At 35.6% G+C, this 19573-nt stretch overlaps 1 protein-coding gene across 1 annotated transcript in view; it reads left to right on the forward strand.

Annotated features, from left to right (window-relative positions):
• Window positions 1-19573, forward strand: part of LOC140150021 (germinal-center associated nuclear protein-like) — a 177576-nt gene that overhangs the window by 149884 nt on the left and 8119 nt on the right. The gene's annotated exons all lie outside the window — the stretch shown is intronic.

Here is a 19573-nt window from a genome sequence, read left to right on the forward strand (position 1 = left end):
ATGAAAATATATCTGTACCGAAAATTACCATTCTAATAGTACACTTAAACTGCAAAATGCAGCTGGTTTATTTCAATACTTGTTTGATACCGTTTACTGTATGTTGTTAGTCACAATTAATGAACCACATCATTCGGGTGTTTTGTCGGGTGAATTGCACTTTTCTCTTTCATTTTTCTTTTGTCAGAGGTGTCATCACTATGCCCCCTTCCCATCCACAAATTCCTCTCTCTCTCTCTCTCTCTCTCTCTCTTTCTCCAAACAATGTTGGGATATACATAGTACAATCATCTGCCACTCCATTTAGCACTTGAAGGCCCATTGCTCATCCGGGTGATTGTAAAAATCATCAAAATTCAGATTTGATACCTTTGAAATTGTCATAGCTGTGCTAACATAGCCTGTTGTTTTGGTTTATTAAAGCTAACGACTCAAGGTTTATTTACATACTAAAATATATTTGATCAACTTTTCAGAAATAGGAGAAAAAGAAGACGCAATGAGGGGCCTCTTTTTTGGGGGGACACCCTGTAACTGGGATTTATGTATACATTATTTTTTCAAAGGTTTCCATGACTACTTGATTCATGAATATAGGCCTACACATGAATAATTTTCATAATGATCAAATGACCCGTAAATTCAGTATAGCTAAGAATATAGTTTATTACACATGTTACAGGTAGACTTAGGACTATTAAATTTAGTTTAAGATGATAAAAATATATATTTAGATGATAAAAATATAGAATGACTTCCTCTTCATTTTTTTTCAGTCATTAAGGGTGTACTACACCCCTTGATAAATTTGTGACTATTTTTGCATTTTTCTCAAAAAATAATAACACACTGGTTGCAAAAGTCATGTATATTATAGGAGCAAGGAATCCAGTACACTGGAATTTCAGTGACTCAAGAGAAGCAGTACATTATTTATGATTCATTCATTCATTCATATTTTATTTTCATCAATCATTAACATCAATATACAAGTGATACTAAAGCAGTATTCAGACTTTTTATTGTACGTACAATATTGTATGCAACATATCTACGTTGTTTAATCTATTGCCATTCTATTTCCAGTAATGTTTAAGTTCTAACGAATGTTTGATGACGTAAAATCGATACTATATTTCTACTAGATATTACATGTAACATATTATCGATTTTTCGTCATCAAACATTCATTAGAACTTAAACATTACTGGAAATAGAATGGCAATAGATTAAATAACGAGATATGTTACATACAATATTGTACGCATAATACACGGAGTCTGAAGCTAGCTTAATAGCTCAACAAAGTAATAACATTAAATGTAAACAAGAGTCATTGGTATATAAATAAATCTCAATACATTTAGGCAGTAACAATTAAATCAATATAATTAAATTAGAATAACATTACTATGTATGATTGACCAAAATACACTTTAAATGCATAATGATATTACGAAAAGATAAGAAAAATGATAAGAAAAGAGGTATAGGCCTACAGCTAGAACCATGCTTCCATACATGTACCTCCAGATGATGTATCTTGTGAATGGATAGGCGGATTGATTCAAATTTTCAGGATAGCTATAGGTGGGCCATGGTCAGAAACTTTGGCTCATTTGGGGGGGGGGGGTGTTCAAGGTCATATACTGAAGTCAAAGGTCATTTGAGGTCAACTTGTAAAATAAAATTTGGTCTCATATTTAAGTTAAAATCCATGCAACCAATCTTGGGTCATAGCTGGACTATGAGAACCCTCATCTATTCATGCGCGTATTTTGGGGGTGTCTTTGGCCCCCGGGGTAAAAGCGGAGGGCGGCGAAAAGGAAGGGGCGGCAGAAGAAGAAGGGCGACAAAAACAGTTATTAAAGAAAAAATGCAGTTATTAAAGAAGAAAGGGCGGAAAATTGTCAAAAATGTTTGAAAAACTTTCTTTTATTTAGGGTACTCACTGTTTGTTATTTGCCCTTCACTTTTTTAAACCACCAAAAAAATAAATTGGGTCAACCTTTTTGGGATGTTGAAAGGGGCACCTTTTTCTCCAGCCCCCACCCCCGGGGTAGGAGCAGCCACATTAATGCCACTGCTATTGGTGGTGATCAAGGTCTTATATGGAGGTTAAAGGTCATTTGAGGGTATGTTTGTTTACTACTCATACAGTTTGACATTTAGCTGCTAGCATTTCAATTGATGCCTCGCATTAAAAACCACAATGTTTCTAATTGTCACTTGACTTTTAAACCACCACAACAGTCTTTAAGACTTGATTAATAACAGTTACTCACGCCAACACTTACCAATAGTGTATCCCCATGCTGCCAGCAATGATACGCACGAACCAATAATCCATGCGTCACTTGTAAGCTGCTCAGTCAACTCGGGTAATAACACACCAAAACTTTTAACAGATCCAATCATGAAAAACACACTGAAAGTTACTCAAATCATGGAAATAGTAGATGAGAAGGAATCACAACTAACCATCATCAAAGTTCCAAACACATTGCCGACATGTACATTGACGCTTTCTATACACGTCCAACCGCTATAGTTATATCATAATCCTCGGGATTATATCCCAACACGATGGTCATCGGTGACGAACATTTCTATGACATGACATTTTCAATTCTAAAGCTGCAGATAAGAGACCATAGCTTATGGACTAAATGCGGCCTTGTGAGCAGGAAAGGGCAGGAAATATGAATGCATTATGGGACAGATGGGATAACATAGCCAAAAATAATGCCTTGTGGGAAGGATGTATTACGAAAATCGGAAGTCGAAAGTCATATATTTGAAACATTTAGGGGCAAATTTACCTATGTGGGCGGTCTGGGGCACATGTGAAGGCAATTTGATAGAATTGATTTTCCGCTTGTCTTATGATAGAATCTGTTCCCATTTTTCGGAAACAATCGGAACAACTTGTTTTATACCTTTACATTTTAATTAAATTTGGGGTCAGCGAAAATACGATTATCCTTACAAAATGTAAAACTTTTTTAAAGCGTTTTAGTCGAAAATACAACGATTTTGATTAAATTTCCCAATATTTGTATTGTTTTGACTTCTCTGCATCTGAAAATGCAAAAATCTGTTGCAAATGTTTATAAATTCCAGTCTAAATGAACGTTAAAAGTGCGCTTCATCAACTAAGGTCACAACAACCGGTTCACAATTTGTTTGTGCGCAAAGATTTATCGCTATGAATGTCCAGTTATGCTACCAAATCACGCTGATGGCGGCAATATGAGTGTCCTCAAAAGGGAATTTGTTGAGTCCTCTTCCTTTGTAATGAAGAATAGATAAGCGGGATTAGTCACAGGCGATCGATTTCGTTGTGATTCCTTCTCATCTACTATTTCCATGCTCAAATTAACACTAGCCATGACTTAGCTTTGTCTTTTTCAGCCATTGTACGTATGTTAGTAGCCTTTTTTTTTTAAAAGACTTCTAAATTTGCTTCTGAATAATGCTAGTAACTGCACGCAGTCAAGTTATTTTATAACTTTTTATTATCCATTCAACATTAATTAATCTGTTCTGTTCAGAAATCACTCATGCCAATGGTCTAATAGGCCTACTGTACAATGTACAGTGTACATTCTTTTGTGCACAATGTGGGTTTTTCAACCCAATAATTTCTCGATACGGTCTACTGCATCTTGTTATTCACAAGTTATTCATGTAGGCCTTGTTAACAAAGGCTCTTCTTGGGTTTGATTGAATATTATGGCAGGTACCATATGAAGTTCACTCAGGGTTGCTGATTTTTTTTTTTTTTCTAAATTAAAAAAGAAAAAAAATTGGATTTTTATTAAGGGATCTGGAATGAGCGTTTTGAGCGTCTCGACAGTATTTTTTGTGGGACATGAGAGCACATCAGACATATCAAATTGCATTCTGAATACGAAGAATGTCTTTCTGATATCCAATAATTTTCATTTTTTTGAAATTCACGATATAATACAATTGATATATAATAGTCCTCTAAGTAAATTTTATAAATCTAATGATATATTCTTCAAGTGTGTGTAGCTGGGAGGAAAAGCCGACGATCAATTGAACATTTTGACCTTTCTAATTGAAGATATGGATTTTTTCCCAAAAAGACCTAATTTGTTTGGTGTTTTGGGTAAAAAATCCATATCTTCAATACTGAAAGGTCAAAATTTTCAATTGATCGTCGGCCTTTCATCCCACCTACATACACTTTAAGTATAAATCATCAGATTTATAAAATTTACTTTGAGTACTGTTAAATATCAAAAATATCAATTTTTAATGATTTGCCATAAAATATGTATTACATTGCGAATTTCAAAAAATCAAAATTATTTGATATCAGAAGGAAATTCTTTATATTCAGAATGCAATTTGCTTTGTCTGATGTGCTCTAATGTCCCACAATAAATACTGTCCAAACGCTCATACCCCAGCCCTTAAAATCAGATTATTTTTTATTTAAATAGATTTTTTTATTTAATTCCAAGAACTGCTAATATACTCCATGATCAAGTCAAAAGAGAGTGGAATGCTAGACATTTATGCGCAATATTATCCTGTATGTACAAAAAATCAAGAGGTCTTTTACATGTGAATATTTCAAAGAAAAATTGTAAAATTATAGGAAAAAACATTGTTGAATTCTGCACCTTGAAGATGAATTTTTAGCTCTAGATAAAATGACATGTAGGTATTTTAATTGTATCGAAAAGTTGTAGCAGTATTAGAAATAAAGTAAAACAATTTAAGAAAGAAATTAACTTGCATTCACCAAATATGGTAAAAAATGAAAAAGTTGATTTAAATCAGTTATTTTTTTGGCAAAAATCATGTGATTTAATTCAACATGATTTAAATCAAGCAACCCTGAGCTTTCACCTGATACCAAAATCTGCATTTTGATGGGGTTAAGTAGGGGATGATGTTGTCAATCGACCTTTAAGTGATATAGTGATAATGATTTGCATTTTTTTGTAAATTAAGTGATTTTCTGCTGAAGTGATTTCCTGCTAATTGGAAGTAATAAGTGAAATTTTATTTCGTATATTTTGATTTCTCGCTAAAGAATGCTCTTGATGAATTCTCTAAATGCATAAACTGTTGAACATGTTGAATTATAACTTCCAATTAATGGATGCTAAATTTATCCAACTGATTAGAGGTTAATAACTGTGCATCGGTTATTTGGAGGGCATTGTGAAAAATCTAAACATTTTGGAATCGAGGAATATTGGGAGGTCCAAAGCAAAATGTTTAGATTTTTCGCAATGCCCAATATATTCCCGATGCAAAGTTTATTAACCTCAATCATAACCGTCACTTTCATCTCTTCACTTTACAAAATATCACAAACTTGTCCTTAAAAGTTTGTTAAAACAAACAATTTTTACACTTTGCCAGTGGCGGCGCCAAGATTTTTTTTTCCAGGGGGTGGCATTGAGGGGAAAAGTGAATTTCAGGGGGAGCAAAATCAACAAATTTTGCGCAAAATTACAGCAAAAAGTTTGAAATGTTCTTAATTTGGTGTTTTTACTGGGGGCAATGCGGTAGGGGCAAGAGTTCTGACTGGGGGAATTTGCCCCTCATGTCCCCCCCCCTGCGGTGCCCCCACTGTACTTTAAAACAGGTCGACCAATAACAAAAGTGTGAATCACAACAGCGTGCTCGCAGTTTGTTTGACACACAACACAGCGCGGGTGGAGGTTACGTTACTAATATTTACGATTGGAACAATACACACTTTGCGGTCAATTGTGAAATACTAATGACCTCTATATTGTGTTTCCGTTTTTACCAATAATAAAATATGATTGGATCGTATATATCATGTTTATTCATGAGGTTATGAATAATGAATGGTTGGCCATAAATGCCTGTACCCGTAGTTCAAACCCGTACCCTACATTATGCTTTATTTTTTATGAATAGAATAAAATGTTGGATTTCAATAGATTTGAAGTATAGGTGACCCCGGCCATCCGGGTACTTATTTTACATGATGCTACAGTGCCTACACTTACGCTTTTCAACCCACAATAGACCGTGGAGCTGTGCGACTAGTTGAAGACTTGTAGCAGAGGCTGATTCAGACTGTTTACATTTTGTTTTGACTCGAATCAAGCTAATTTCTGGGCCGATTTCAGTAAAATAAAGGTTAAATACTTGACGAAAATTGCATTTTATGTGAAGCTGAACACATGAACATGTAGAGGAGAGTCTTTATTTTGTTTTGTTGGCTGGAGGCCCCATGTCGAGAAGTTACAGAAATGGTAGTATTTTGGCCGATTTGAAAAGTGACAAACCACAGAAAACTACAAATTTGACTTCTGAATCGGATTTGTTGTCAACGGAGGTCAACGGCTTGTGACGTCACTCCGGGGTCACCTATATTAAGACTTCAATCGCTCTGATAAACCTTGTCACATTGCTTAAATTTCACATTCTTCATCGTTTCCATTCTGAAATGTCTTTTTTTTTAAACTTTATCTAAACTGTGACCGCCGTCAATGTGTCAGTATTGGTTTCAGTGAATTTGACCCTTTCATTTGTCTCATGAATCCAAAGACCATTTCTGCAGGCAGTTTTTTTTTCACTCATGTTGTGCTACTTTCTAATCCAAGTGAAATCACAGCAACTAAAGATACAGCAGCTAAAATGTTAAATGATAGGGTGAAGCTTGTAGTGGCATCATAGATCAAACCTGTAGTATGTGAGGGATGAAAAGGGGATAGTTGTGATCATTAAGAGATCAAACAAGGATTACATGTCATCATCATGCGATCATTATCATCACCGTTGTTGTCACTGTCATTGTCATTATTGTCATCCCAATCTCCATTCCCATCTCCATCCCCATAACCATCTCCAATCTCTATCTCCATTCCCATCTCCATCTCCATCCCGATCTCCCATCTCCATTTCCAATTGCATTCCCATCTCCCATCTCTGTTCCCATCAACATTGTTATTCACATATCCCTTCTCCATCTCCATTCTCATATCAATTCTCATGTCCACCCGCCTCCCATTTCCATTCCCTTTTCCATCCCAATCGTAAAAACATGTATGAATGGAAACGCTGCGGTATCTCATATTGTGTAAGTGATATGCTTAGCCTGTGTCGCTTGGCCTATCTGAAACAAAATCGCCATGCGTAGCTGTTGAAAAACGTGTGGGTTTGCCGTACTATCACAGTAATTTTTTTACTGTTATCTCGGTTTCCACACCTGAAAATTATAACCATTTATTTTGATGTTCATCAATGGAAACAAAGTTTTGTTACTTTTGTGTTTATTTTACCTGTAACGACTCCACTAACAATGGAAGCACACCCAGTGAATAAATGATACAATGCAATCACGTTATAGTACTGGTCTTCATCCGCGACATCCTTACTGATAATATAGATTTCAGCTCCAAGAGCGCCTGATGCGATGCCAAACAAAATGGAAGACAGACTCATTCCTGTAACGCTGGTGAACATGGTCGTTAAAATTAACGACACCGCTACCAAACATGATGACGAGTACATGATATGTTTATATGTCAGTCTCTTATTCAGGGATGGAAGACTCATTCTAATTATAAACACACCAATTCCACCACAGCTTGCCACTATCGATGAATCTCTCAAAGATGCCCCGTTTGCGATAGCAAAGGACACAATGTAGATTAGCCAGCCGTTAAACACATACCCGTACACAAATCCGGGCACCAAAACGCGAGCCGCAATTGGCTTATCTGCCAGCAAATTTACAATTTTATGTGATGTTTGTGTTGTGTCTTTGCTATTTGTAATCATCGAATCTCCGACGTCAATGCCAATCAAGGGTTTGGTTTCTAATTGGTTTTGTTCTTGTGTTTTTTCTGAATGTAACAAAGCACTACATGGTATGGTGTGTAGACCAATTCCACAGATCAGTAATAGTGCACCACGCCAGCCATAATTTTGAATGAAAATCTGCGTCAACATTGGCATGATTGTGATTCCAAGTGCGGTTCCACAACAGTATATGCTGACAGCTGTTTGGTAGTGTTTTTCAAAGTATTGTGGCACCACGCCTATCATGACAGTTTCTTGCAAAAGTATGAAACCTGGAAAGAGAAACAAAAATACTTTTGCGCAAAGAACTGTTGATAAAGAAGAGCATTCTATTGTCACCAGTCTGAGGCAGGATGGAGGTGTTTTGGAATGCACAAAGAGCTGTTGATCAGGCAAAAAAAAAGGTGTCTCAAAGCTCGCACGCGCATATATGTAAAATCGCGAGATTTGAAAAAAAAAAAGAAATGCAGAATTTTTTTATTTAAAAAAAAAAATTCTCAAAATACCATAAAAAAGTCGGGAATAAAAAAAAAATCGCATTTCGCATTTGTTTTCAAACCACTCGTGAGCTTTGAGACAAACCTTTTTTTTTGGCCTAAAGAAAAGCATTCTATTGTCACCACCAGTCTGAGGCAGGATGGAGATGTTTTGGAATGCACAAAGAACTGTTGACAGATAAAAGCATTCCGTTGTCATTGAGTCTGAGGCAAAGAGTTATGATCCGTTTGTTGTGACAACTATAACTTATACAGCTCAACTGATCGTACTTTTCCTACATTCGACCTTGCATGATTTTTGAGTTGACACAGTCATGAAAATAACTATAGATACTTGACAGACCATTAGTAGCCCAGTTCTGAACCTTTTATTGATCATTCATAACAATAGGTATCTGATGGATCAGTGAAGATAAGAAGGGATTATAATATATCCGTAACCTTGATATTATTAGACATCTCGAGGAAAAAGTGCATTGGACATGTTTTCATTTTATGTTTCAAATATCCAGCATGAAAATTGAGTATTTAACCCAAAATGGAAAATGGAACAATTTATTGGAAATCTGTTTAACAGATTTTTTGACATCTTTTTCTGCACTGTATTATACCTAAATTAAGAAATTTTATAAATATTCAAAGAAAATATAGGTCATCCAAAATTTTTTGATTTTTACACATTTTGGGGCAAAAAAGGAAAAATAAGCAAAAATATCAAAATCTGTTTAACAGCTTCATTCATCAAGTCATAACAAACTAATAAAATATTGAAATTGTGAAAAATATAGGTATTTATTGATTTTCATGTTTTTTCTTGCAAATATGCTAATAATATGCAAATTATGAAATTGCAAAATAAAGTTTCTACATAGCATACATCTTTCAAGTGTGATGTTCAAAATGACAGACATCAAAAAGAGATTCGATGAAATGTAAAGGTGTAGTAACAATTTTGGCATGGACTGTCTGGTTAGGAAAAGTACGGTAAGTTGAGCTGTACCTCTCATTTGAGGCAGACCAAATAAATCATTTTGAAACTCATACTCCCCCTGTATTTTGGCTTTACCAATATCCACAACTGGAGTAAGTATTTCAAATGGAAGTTACCCAGTTGTCTATTCGATTGGAAACCCACACTCCCTCTGTGGAAGACTTACGCTAAACTGGAGGGCGTGGCTGTGGAGCAAACCACACATTATGGCTATGGCTTTTAATTTGTGTCATTTTAGCAGATCATTAAAAGCAAAATGTCATGAAATTTTACTTTTTCATATTTTATCTCATCCTAAAAGAATGATAATAAAATAATAAAAACTTTATTCTCAGATGAAAATGAATGTTCATTTTACTGCATATCACATCTGTTGCACTATTGTAAATGTTACATAAAGGTTATACAGATAACTTGGGTTATTTTTGCATCATTTGCCATCACTGATATCTCAAATTTAAAAAAAACATCCTTGCGGTCTTTACAGTGGCGTAACTAGGGGGCAACGTGCCCCGGGCGCTACCCGTAGGGGGGCACCAAATAATTGACCAATTCAGCATTGATTCTGCGCCCCTCCAAGCGATGAAAGTGCATTTCAGCACAAATTCAATTGAAAGAACATTTCTAGTAACCAAAATTAATTAGTGGCAGGCCTTATTTATCCAAAATTGTTTCAAGAATTGATATAAGAATAAGATATTCTCGGGTGTGGGGGGGAGGGGGGTAGGGGCGCCAATTGTTTTTCTTACCCCTGACGCTACCAACCCTAGTTAAGCCATGGTCATTATAATCACCTTGATTTTCGAAATTTCACTTTGGCTATTTGGTCATATTCATGAACTGCTACCTAATTTATTGTGCTGGCTGTTTAGCTGAACCGTTGCAACATGTTACTGTTCATTGAAACGGTGTCATCGTACTTTTGAATAAACTCTTGGTACTAGGCCATCTTAATAGTTCGTCTCAATACCTCTGTGAGCATTAGTAAAATCACCCGCTTTTTGTGTGTTATTCAGTTGTTTTTTCTGCTGTTTTTTTTTCTTTTTTTCTCCACCACATAAACTCTTAAAAAATGCATGGGTAGGTCTTTGAGACGAACTATTAACATGGCCTAATCAAACCATTCATATAAAATTTAAATTAAGCTGTAAGTGCAATACGTTACTACACTGCATGATACTACAGGGTGTACCAAAATAAAGTATACAGTTTGAAAAATAGATTAAAAAAGTATGAGGTATTTGATCAAAATGCCATAGTTGACAGCTGAATCAACATCTTGTCCTCCTATAACTGTAAAATCACTGGCGTGTGACCATTAATAATGACTCGCTGGCTATTTTGCGAGCCGAACAAAAATATAGTTGTGCAAAGTCAATTAAAATCAAAGGAACATGAAAATCATATGTATAACCACTTTCTTTACAGTAATTGACAGTCATAGTCTTCCACATGGCATGCATCAGGACATGGCCACCATTCCTCTGTATGCAGATATCAGCTCTCCTCAGCATGGCATTCACACCACGTCTTATGAGAGATAAGACGTCCTGCCTGGGGATGTCAACTTGTGTAATTATGTGTCTCTGGAGTTCGTCAAGGTCTGCAGGAGGACTTGTGAAAAACCTTTGAAATTCAGATTTGTAAGATCAGGAGATCTTAGGGGCCATTCCCCTTAATGATACTTCAAATCAATCTGCAAATTGTTCTGTAAAGAAAGTGGTGAAACTCTGATTTTCATCTTATTTTAATTGACTTCGCACAACTGCATTTTTATTCGGCTCACAAAAATAGCCACCGAGTCGTTATTAATAATCACCCGCATGTGATTTTACAGTTGTATGAGGACAAGATGTTAATTCAGCTATCAACTAAATTATTTTGACCAAATACCTCATACTCTTAATCTAGTAATTCAAACTGTATACTTTATTTTGATACACCCTGTATAGGAGTGTCTTTACTTCTGTGTAAGCTATAATTCATTACCTGCTAGAAGTATACCAATTAGGAAAGTGTAAACATTTGGTGCACATGCGCAAACTATCAAGCCAACATTTGCAATTATGCCACATCCAACCGCTACAACCCGAGGACCGAACCTCACTACCAAAGCATTAGTTAAAAGACCTGAAATTAAAAATATTGTTCATATTGAAAATGTTACTCTATATTGTTTTTACCCCAGTGCAGTCCATGATCAGAGCTGTGCAATAATTATGAGCCCCCAGGTAAAATATCCATACAGCATGACCCCCCCCCCCACCACACTGCCCAGCCTGCCAAAAATTGCTTGAACTTGATTTGCCTGTAAAGTCATAATGTTAAATTTTATTTATATGAAATTGTTTTTTGTTTTTAAATGGAATCAAATTTGCTGTGTTTGTCAACAGCAATTTTAACATAATGACATATGTAAATATTAAGTCCCGTCCCGCATAGATGGGGTTTCTTTCATTAACCCTAACCCGAACCGTACTAAACCGCACAAAACCACAATTCACAAAGCATATGCACGGGCAGGTATCCCATGTGATGCGATTGCATCATCATGCAAACAGTCATATGGTCGCGGAAAGCTTGGCCGGCAAAGCTACACCTTCTTGGCAAGGTAGGCCAGTGCATGTGTCTGACACCTGAGGGGTCGGTGGTTCAAAACCGCACCCGAGAAAAAAAGTTTTCTCTTCTTCTTTCTGTCTTCCTTCCTTCTTTCCTTCCCCCTCGCTATAAAGAAGCTAGGACGTTAGGGTTAATAACACATGAATTTCCCCCTACATGTGTATATTAACCCTAACCGTACATCAAAAAACCCAATTCACAAAGCATATAATGCACAGGCAGGTATCCCACGTTATGCGATTGCATCATCATGCGATTAGTCATATGCTCGCCAAAAGCTTCGCCGGCAAAGCTACACCCCTGTGGCAAGGTAGAACAGTGCATGTGTCTGGCACCTGAGGGGTCGGTGGTTCAAAACCGGTCATGTCTATCTGGGTTAGGAGGAGAGGTGACAATATTCTCAATAAAGACGAGGGGGCCTACAAGTTACATAACATCTTTGACCAACTCATCACCACGCCCCCTATGGCGTTTGCCAAAAGGGTATGGGTTGCCAGTCTGAGTAAGATGATAGATTTACTCATCTGGATTGTTTACCCAGATACCCACTCATCAAAATGGTTTTGAAGGTTCATTATATCAAATCCAGTAGTAAAAGATGGTATATTTATTTACCAGTCTGAGGAAGATGATAGATTAAAAAATATACCATCTTTTACTACTGGATTTGATATAATGAACCTTCAAAACCACTTACCAATAGTGTATCCCCATGCTATCATCAATGATACGCACGAACCAATAATCCATGTGTCACTTGTAAGCTGCTCAGTCAAATCTGGCAATAACACACCAAAACTTTTGATACATCCAGAGAAGAAAAACACAATGAATGTCACTCCAATCAGTACTATCCACGACTTGGCATTGTCTTTATCAGCCATGGCGTGTACCACTTTTTTTTCCAAAATACTGGATGCAACTGTGACTTGAGCGAAATACGCAGCTACATACCTCAGTACCAAACTCATGGTGAATTGGTTAAAAGAATGTGTATTAACTAAAATATAGACAATTGGCTATTCCAGTTGAAATCCATACACCCCTTATGGAAGACATGTCTTTAATCTCCCACACAGGGGGTGTAGACTTCAAATGGAGTCACCCATTCAGTTAACTCCATTAAGAAATTCATACTCCCTGTGTGGAAGATTAACGGTCATGTCTATCTGGGTTAGGAGGAGAGGTGACAATATTCTCAATAAAGACGAGGGGGCCTACAAGTTACATAACATCTTTGACCAACTCATCACCACGCCCACTATGGCGTTCGCCAAAAGGGTATGGGTTGCCAGTCTGAGTAAGATGATAGATTTTACTCATCTGGATTGTTTACCCAGATACCCACTCATCAAAATGGTTTTGAAGGTTCATTATATCAAATCCAGTAGTAAAAGATGGTATATTTACCAGTCTGAGGAAGATGATAGATTATTTACCCAAAAATATACTATCTTTTACTACTGGATTTGATATAATGAACCTTCAAAACCACTTACCAATAGTGTATCCCCATGCTATCATCAATGATACGCACGAACCAATAATCCATGTGTCACTTGTAAGCTGCTCGGTCAAATCTGGCAATAACACACCAAAACTTTTGATACATCCAGAGAAGAAAAACACGATGAATGTCACTCCAATCAGTACTATCCACGACTTGGCATTGTCTTTATCAGCCATGGCGTGTACCACTTTTTTTTTTTTTATTACTGGATGCAACTGTGACTTGAGCGAAATACGCAGCTACATACCTCAGTACCAAACTCATGGTGAATTGGTTAAAAGAATGTGTATTAACTAAAATATAGACAATGGGCTATTCCTGTTGAAATCCATACACCCCTTATGGAAGACATGACCTTAATCTCCCACCCAGGGAGGTGTAGACTTCAAATGGAGTCACCCATTCAGTTAACTCCATTAAGAATTTATACTCCCTGTGTGGAAGATTAATGGTCATGTCTTCGATTGGGGAATGTGGATTTCAAATGGAATAGCCCAACATTCCCATATAATATGTGTATCACTCTATGTGCATATTAATAACTTGCTATGAATATTCATGAGTTACACAGCTGACTAATCACAGCGCAGTTGAATGACCTACATGGCTCATGAGCTACATCAGCCAAATCACCTTTAAAATGGTAAATTTTAGTGTTATTGGCAGTATAAAACTTTTTATGCTATCATACATATCTTCATACTATCACAAAAATCTTGCCAGATTTCAGACAAACTGCTATTAATAGCTAGCTGGTGGAATGGCGACTGTAGAAGATTGATGTTTACATCTGTGATGTCATTTTTTGACCAAATTATTTGTTCCGATAAACTACGAACATTTGCACTTTTCTGGCCATTACTGTTATTGTGAAAAATCATGTAGCTGTGGTGTTACTCCAATATAAAAGGATAATATTTTCTCTGGTGACCCCTTGTTGACGTTAGCTACATAAGCTGTACATGTACGTTTACTTGATATTCTTCTAGTCATTTCGCCAGTTTTATTTTCTTGAATGGCTTGACCTTTTGATTTCATCTAGTAGACTTTCTTACCAGTCCTTATCAGTTCAGTTCAGTTCAGTTTTATTTTCATCTCAACACACATACATATAAATAACATGATATAGAAAGAAACATTTGTAATAAATTAGTAACAATGCAATGCCAAATAATTTACAATTGAGATACCAATATTAATATTACAAAATAATATTTTAATAATGTGGTATGAGAGATGTGGATGCCACAGAAACGCATAAGCGTGCAAAGTTGTGGCACCCATTTGAAGGTTACAGACAAGTCTATAGCTTAAATACAATATTCGATATTTATAAGGTTACAAATTCTATGAATGCCATAGACAGACAACATAAAGTCCGAAAAATCAATGAAGCATAAAATGCGAACTAAAGCAGCGCATGTAAATCCATCATGCAGGAGAAAGCACTTTAAACATCATCATGTAAATATCCATTGATGAGGTTTTGTTTGAATGTTTTTTTAATACGGTAGGAGACGGGGTGAGTTTAAGGGATTGGTCAAGATCATTCCAGAGGAGAGCACCATGTGTTTTGATGGTGTTGCTAGCAAAAACCGTATTAAATAATTGGATGTGAAAGTCTTTAGAATGTCTGGTATCGTGTGTATGGATGTCGCCATTAGAAGCAAAGAAGTTGCCGCAGCGGTCATTTGGTAGCATTTTGTAATGAAATTTATGCATAAAAATTGCTGTTTGAAATTTGAATATGTCATGGATCTTAAGGGCATTTAATTGGTGGAAAAGTGGGTCAGTGTGGGCGAGCCACAAAGAATTTGTGCACGTCCTAACAACTCGTTTTTGTAGGAGAAAAGAGAATCCAGATTGGCGTTGTTTTTATCTGCCCAGACAATTGCACAGTAAGTTAAATAGGGAAGCACAAGTGTATTATATAAGGTTTGCAAAGAGGCCTCCGGTAGAAAAGGGCGGACTTTACGTATAATACCATTATATTTTGACACAATTTTAGTGATGTGTGTAGTGTGTGATTTCCAGCTGAGGTTATCATCAATAAGTAGGCCTAGAAATTTGGTAGTATGAACCAGATTTAATTCTGTATTATCTATTAGTACTTTTATATTGATTTCAGATTTATTATTGTATTTATTTTTAAAAAGCATATAATTAGTTTTTTTTTTTTTTTTTTAAAGTTTATTTAATTTAAACCAATTTGATATTAAAATAAGCTCAGCATTAATGATTGATTCGAGGTGATGGTGATCTTCATGCGAAAAAAGTATGTTGGTATCATCTGCGAAAAGGATAAAATGTGGGATTTTGGAACACAGGGAAGGTCATTAATATATAATAAGAAGAGGAGGGACCAAGAATTGACCCCTGTGGAACTCCATGCAGGTGATATTCGTGAGAGGAGAAACTGCTTCATTAAATACCACACATTGTTTCCTATCACTGAGATAATTTCGAATCCATGTATTGGCCAGACCTCTGATACCATAATGATCGAGTTTGTTCAAGAGGATGTTGTGGTTTAAGGTATCGAATGCCTTACTGAGGTCAAGAAAAATGCCTGCAACATGATGCTTTTTATCAAGGTTTTCTGCAATTTTGCAATAAAGCTTATTAATGGCCATATATGTGGAACTTTGTGGCCGGAAACCAATGTGATGAGGACTTAGAATATCATGAAGTGAAATGAAATTTAAAATACGATTATAAATAACTTTTTCAAGAAGTTTTGATATTGATGGTAGAATTGATATAGGCCTATAATTAGAGAAATTGTGACAATCGTCTGCTTTAAAAATGGGTGTGACTTTAGCAATTTTTAGTTTTGAGGGTACAATACCGGATGATAAAGATGAATTGAAGATGTGGGTGAGAGGAATACTTATTTCAAGATGATTGATTTTAGAAGATTGGAGCTTATTCCGTCTACACCAGAGCTATAGGTGTTGTTGATTTTGGAAGAGAGCTTGATAATTTCCTCAATTGATGTTGGAGAAAGGAAGAGGCTTTTGTTGTTTGAAAAGTCATTGAAGGTTGACGGGAATTATTATCGGGTTCCGAATTTTTCTGCCAATAATGGTCCAATATTTGTGAAAAATTCATTAAATTCCAATGCAATGTCTTTATTATTAGTGACTTTATGACCGTTAACGGTATCAGTAAAGAAATCAGGAAATTTCGTTTTTTTATTCCTACCTAAGAGTTTATTTCGAGTTTGCCACATTTTTTTCATGTTATGACTGTGAAATTCAATTTCGGATGTGATGTGCAGTTTCTTTGAGGTACGAGGCAGTGAGTTTAAGTAGTTTCTATATTTATTATATTTTAATTTATTCTCCACAGTGGGCTTAGAGATATATTTTTTATAGAGTCTGTCTTTAGTTTTAATCGATTTTATTAGGCCACTTGTAATCCATGGTTTCCGATGTGATTTTTCTTTAGATAATTTAGTTATTTTGATTGGACAATGAATATCAAACAAGGTGGTTAATTTGTTATTGAAATCATTATAAGCACTTTCTGTGTCATTGTTGTTTGTAATGAATGACCAATCCACAAGTGCAAGAGCACTTTTAAAACCTCTGATGTTATCTGGTTTCATTTGACGTGACTTTTTAAATGATGTTTTCTTGGATGTGTTATGGACGTGAATTCCTATTAACGAGGGAAAATATTGGAAAGTGGTCAGAGAGGTCGGTAACAAAAATACCAGACTTAGTTACTTGTGATATGTTATTGGTGAAAATGTTATCAATGAGGGAAACACGGGTGATTCCATTTTTGTTTGTTTTAATACGTGTAGGCCTATCTATACATGGGATGAATTGGTACGAGTAAAAAAGATGGACAAAAGTATTTACTTCAGGCCTAGAATCATATTTGAGGAGATCAATGTTGAAATCACCAGTGATGTAACAGGGTTTTTTCTCTTTAGTGACGATGTTCAGTGTATTGTCTAATTGCATAATAAAATCATTCATAACAACTGTATCAGGTTTGTAAACTACTCCTACGATGGTGTTATGGGAGTTGTTGGTAATTTCAATAAATAATGAATCACAATCAGGGCAATCAATTTTTAAATCATGTCTAATACGATAATGGAATTTAGGATGAATGAAAAGAGACATCTCTTTGCAAGTTCTTCCTCCTGGCCTGATGCAATTTTTGTTTGAATAATCATTGAGATCGATGAGATCCGCGTCCTCAGATGACCTAAACCATGTTTCGGTGAATGCGTATATATCAAACTGATGATCAATAGCTGAAAGATAGTTTGGTACATCATTGGCACGCTTATTAAGGCTTAATGCATTGAGGTGGAAAAGAGAAATTTCAGTGTTGTTGAAATCAGTTGAGTTGAAAAGCTCAATGTCGAAGTAATTGCAATCAGTAATCATGGTGTTGTCAATATTACATGATTGATCGGATGTTGATGAATTTGGGTTTAAAGTGCTATCAAAAGTAGATGGATTGAATTTGACATGTGACATAAAATCGGACAAATCAGACGTAGACATAACGAATAATAAATATACAATGCAAAAAAAATATATATATATATATAATATAAAAATTAGGTATTTATTGCAACCATTGGTTTCACGCATACGTTTGCGGCGATCATCAGGCAAAAATTTTTTGCCTGATGATCGCCGCAAACGCATGTGAAACCAATGGTTGCAATAAATACCTAATTTTTTTTTTTTTTTTTTCTCTGCAATAATGCATCGAGCACTTTTTGCTGCAACTGATATAACTCTTGTGTTATATATATATATATGTATATATATACAATCCAAAGTGAATAGGAATTGGATTATCTAGAAATAAAAGTAAATTAAAACAGTTGGAACAGATGAGTCAAGCTCACTTATACCAAAATGTGAGGGAATAGGGGTGGGCTGGGATAATAGTAAATACTGATAATAAAAGGGTAATGGCTGGATGTTGGCTAATACAAAGAAATATACTTCAACATGATCAATATACTCAACATGTCATGAACATAAATATATAGAATAATGAAAGAACAATTGGGAAGTGTATGTACACGCCTATCAATATGCCCCAATATCATGAATTAATATCAACTGAACATGTCATCAGTAATGTAAGATACTGTCAAATATAAATAAGTACAGTAGATATCAATATAGGCTGAGCAGCTTAAGGAAATGTCTATGAAGTATAGGCCTACTTGCACTCTGTTGCACTGTAGTTTGTGGTATGGTATGAATACCAAGATCTAACAATTCACCCAAATTGAGAAAGAGAAGCACAGGAACAGAAGGCAAAACATCACACAAGTAGGACAAATATCAAAGACAGTAGACACCGCCTGTATGCAATTCATCAATCATGTGTACAAAACAGATCAAAATTAACTAATTATAATAATGAATTCATAATAAAGTCAATTAATATAGCTTACAACCTACTACTGACTAAGCATATATGAAGGTGGGGTGGAGATGTTTCCATGTTACAGGCATCCTGTGCCATGTCAACATGCTTTTATTGTAAGTCAACAAACGTAGAACATGGGAATCATTTATATGAGTAATGGTGAAAGATATGGCATCATAATAAAACTGATAATGAAATATCAAAAAGATAAATAAAAAAATAAATAAAAAGAGAACAACATTATGGAAAGTTACAAAGGATAATAACAATAATAATAACAAAGTCTTCAGGAACTTATCCTAACTACAGTTCGCCCTTTCGAAAGTGAATTTTTATGTATATATAGTGGTGCCAAAATTCTTGCCACCAGTGGCGATCAGGTTTTTTTTCTGGTGTTTTGTGTCCTGGTGGTAAAGGTTTGCCAGTCTTAAGTCCTGCAACATCTTGGTGACGCTACCCTGCCGTTCATATTTTTAGTGCAACAGGCAGCTAACCGTTGGACAGCCTCTAGCTTATTCAATAAGCTCTGATGTGTATGGGTCCCATACTGTACTACAGTACTCTAATGAAGGTCTAACAAGTGAGAAATATGCAAGTTCTTTAGATGTCTTTTGTGCATGCCTTGAGGTTTCTTTTGTTGAAACCCCAATTTCTATTGCCTTTAGCAGAAATAGTATTGATGTGACTGTTTCACTTCATGTTGTGTGC

The sequence above is a fragment of the Amphiura filiformis genome, chromosome 4 (assembly GCF_039555335.1).
Source record: "Amphiura filiformis chromosome 4, Afil_fr2py, whole genome shotgun sequence".
NCBI lineage: Eukaryota > Metazoa > Echinodermata > Ophiuroidea > Amphilepidida > Amphiuridae > Amphiura > Amphiura filiformis.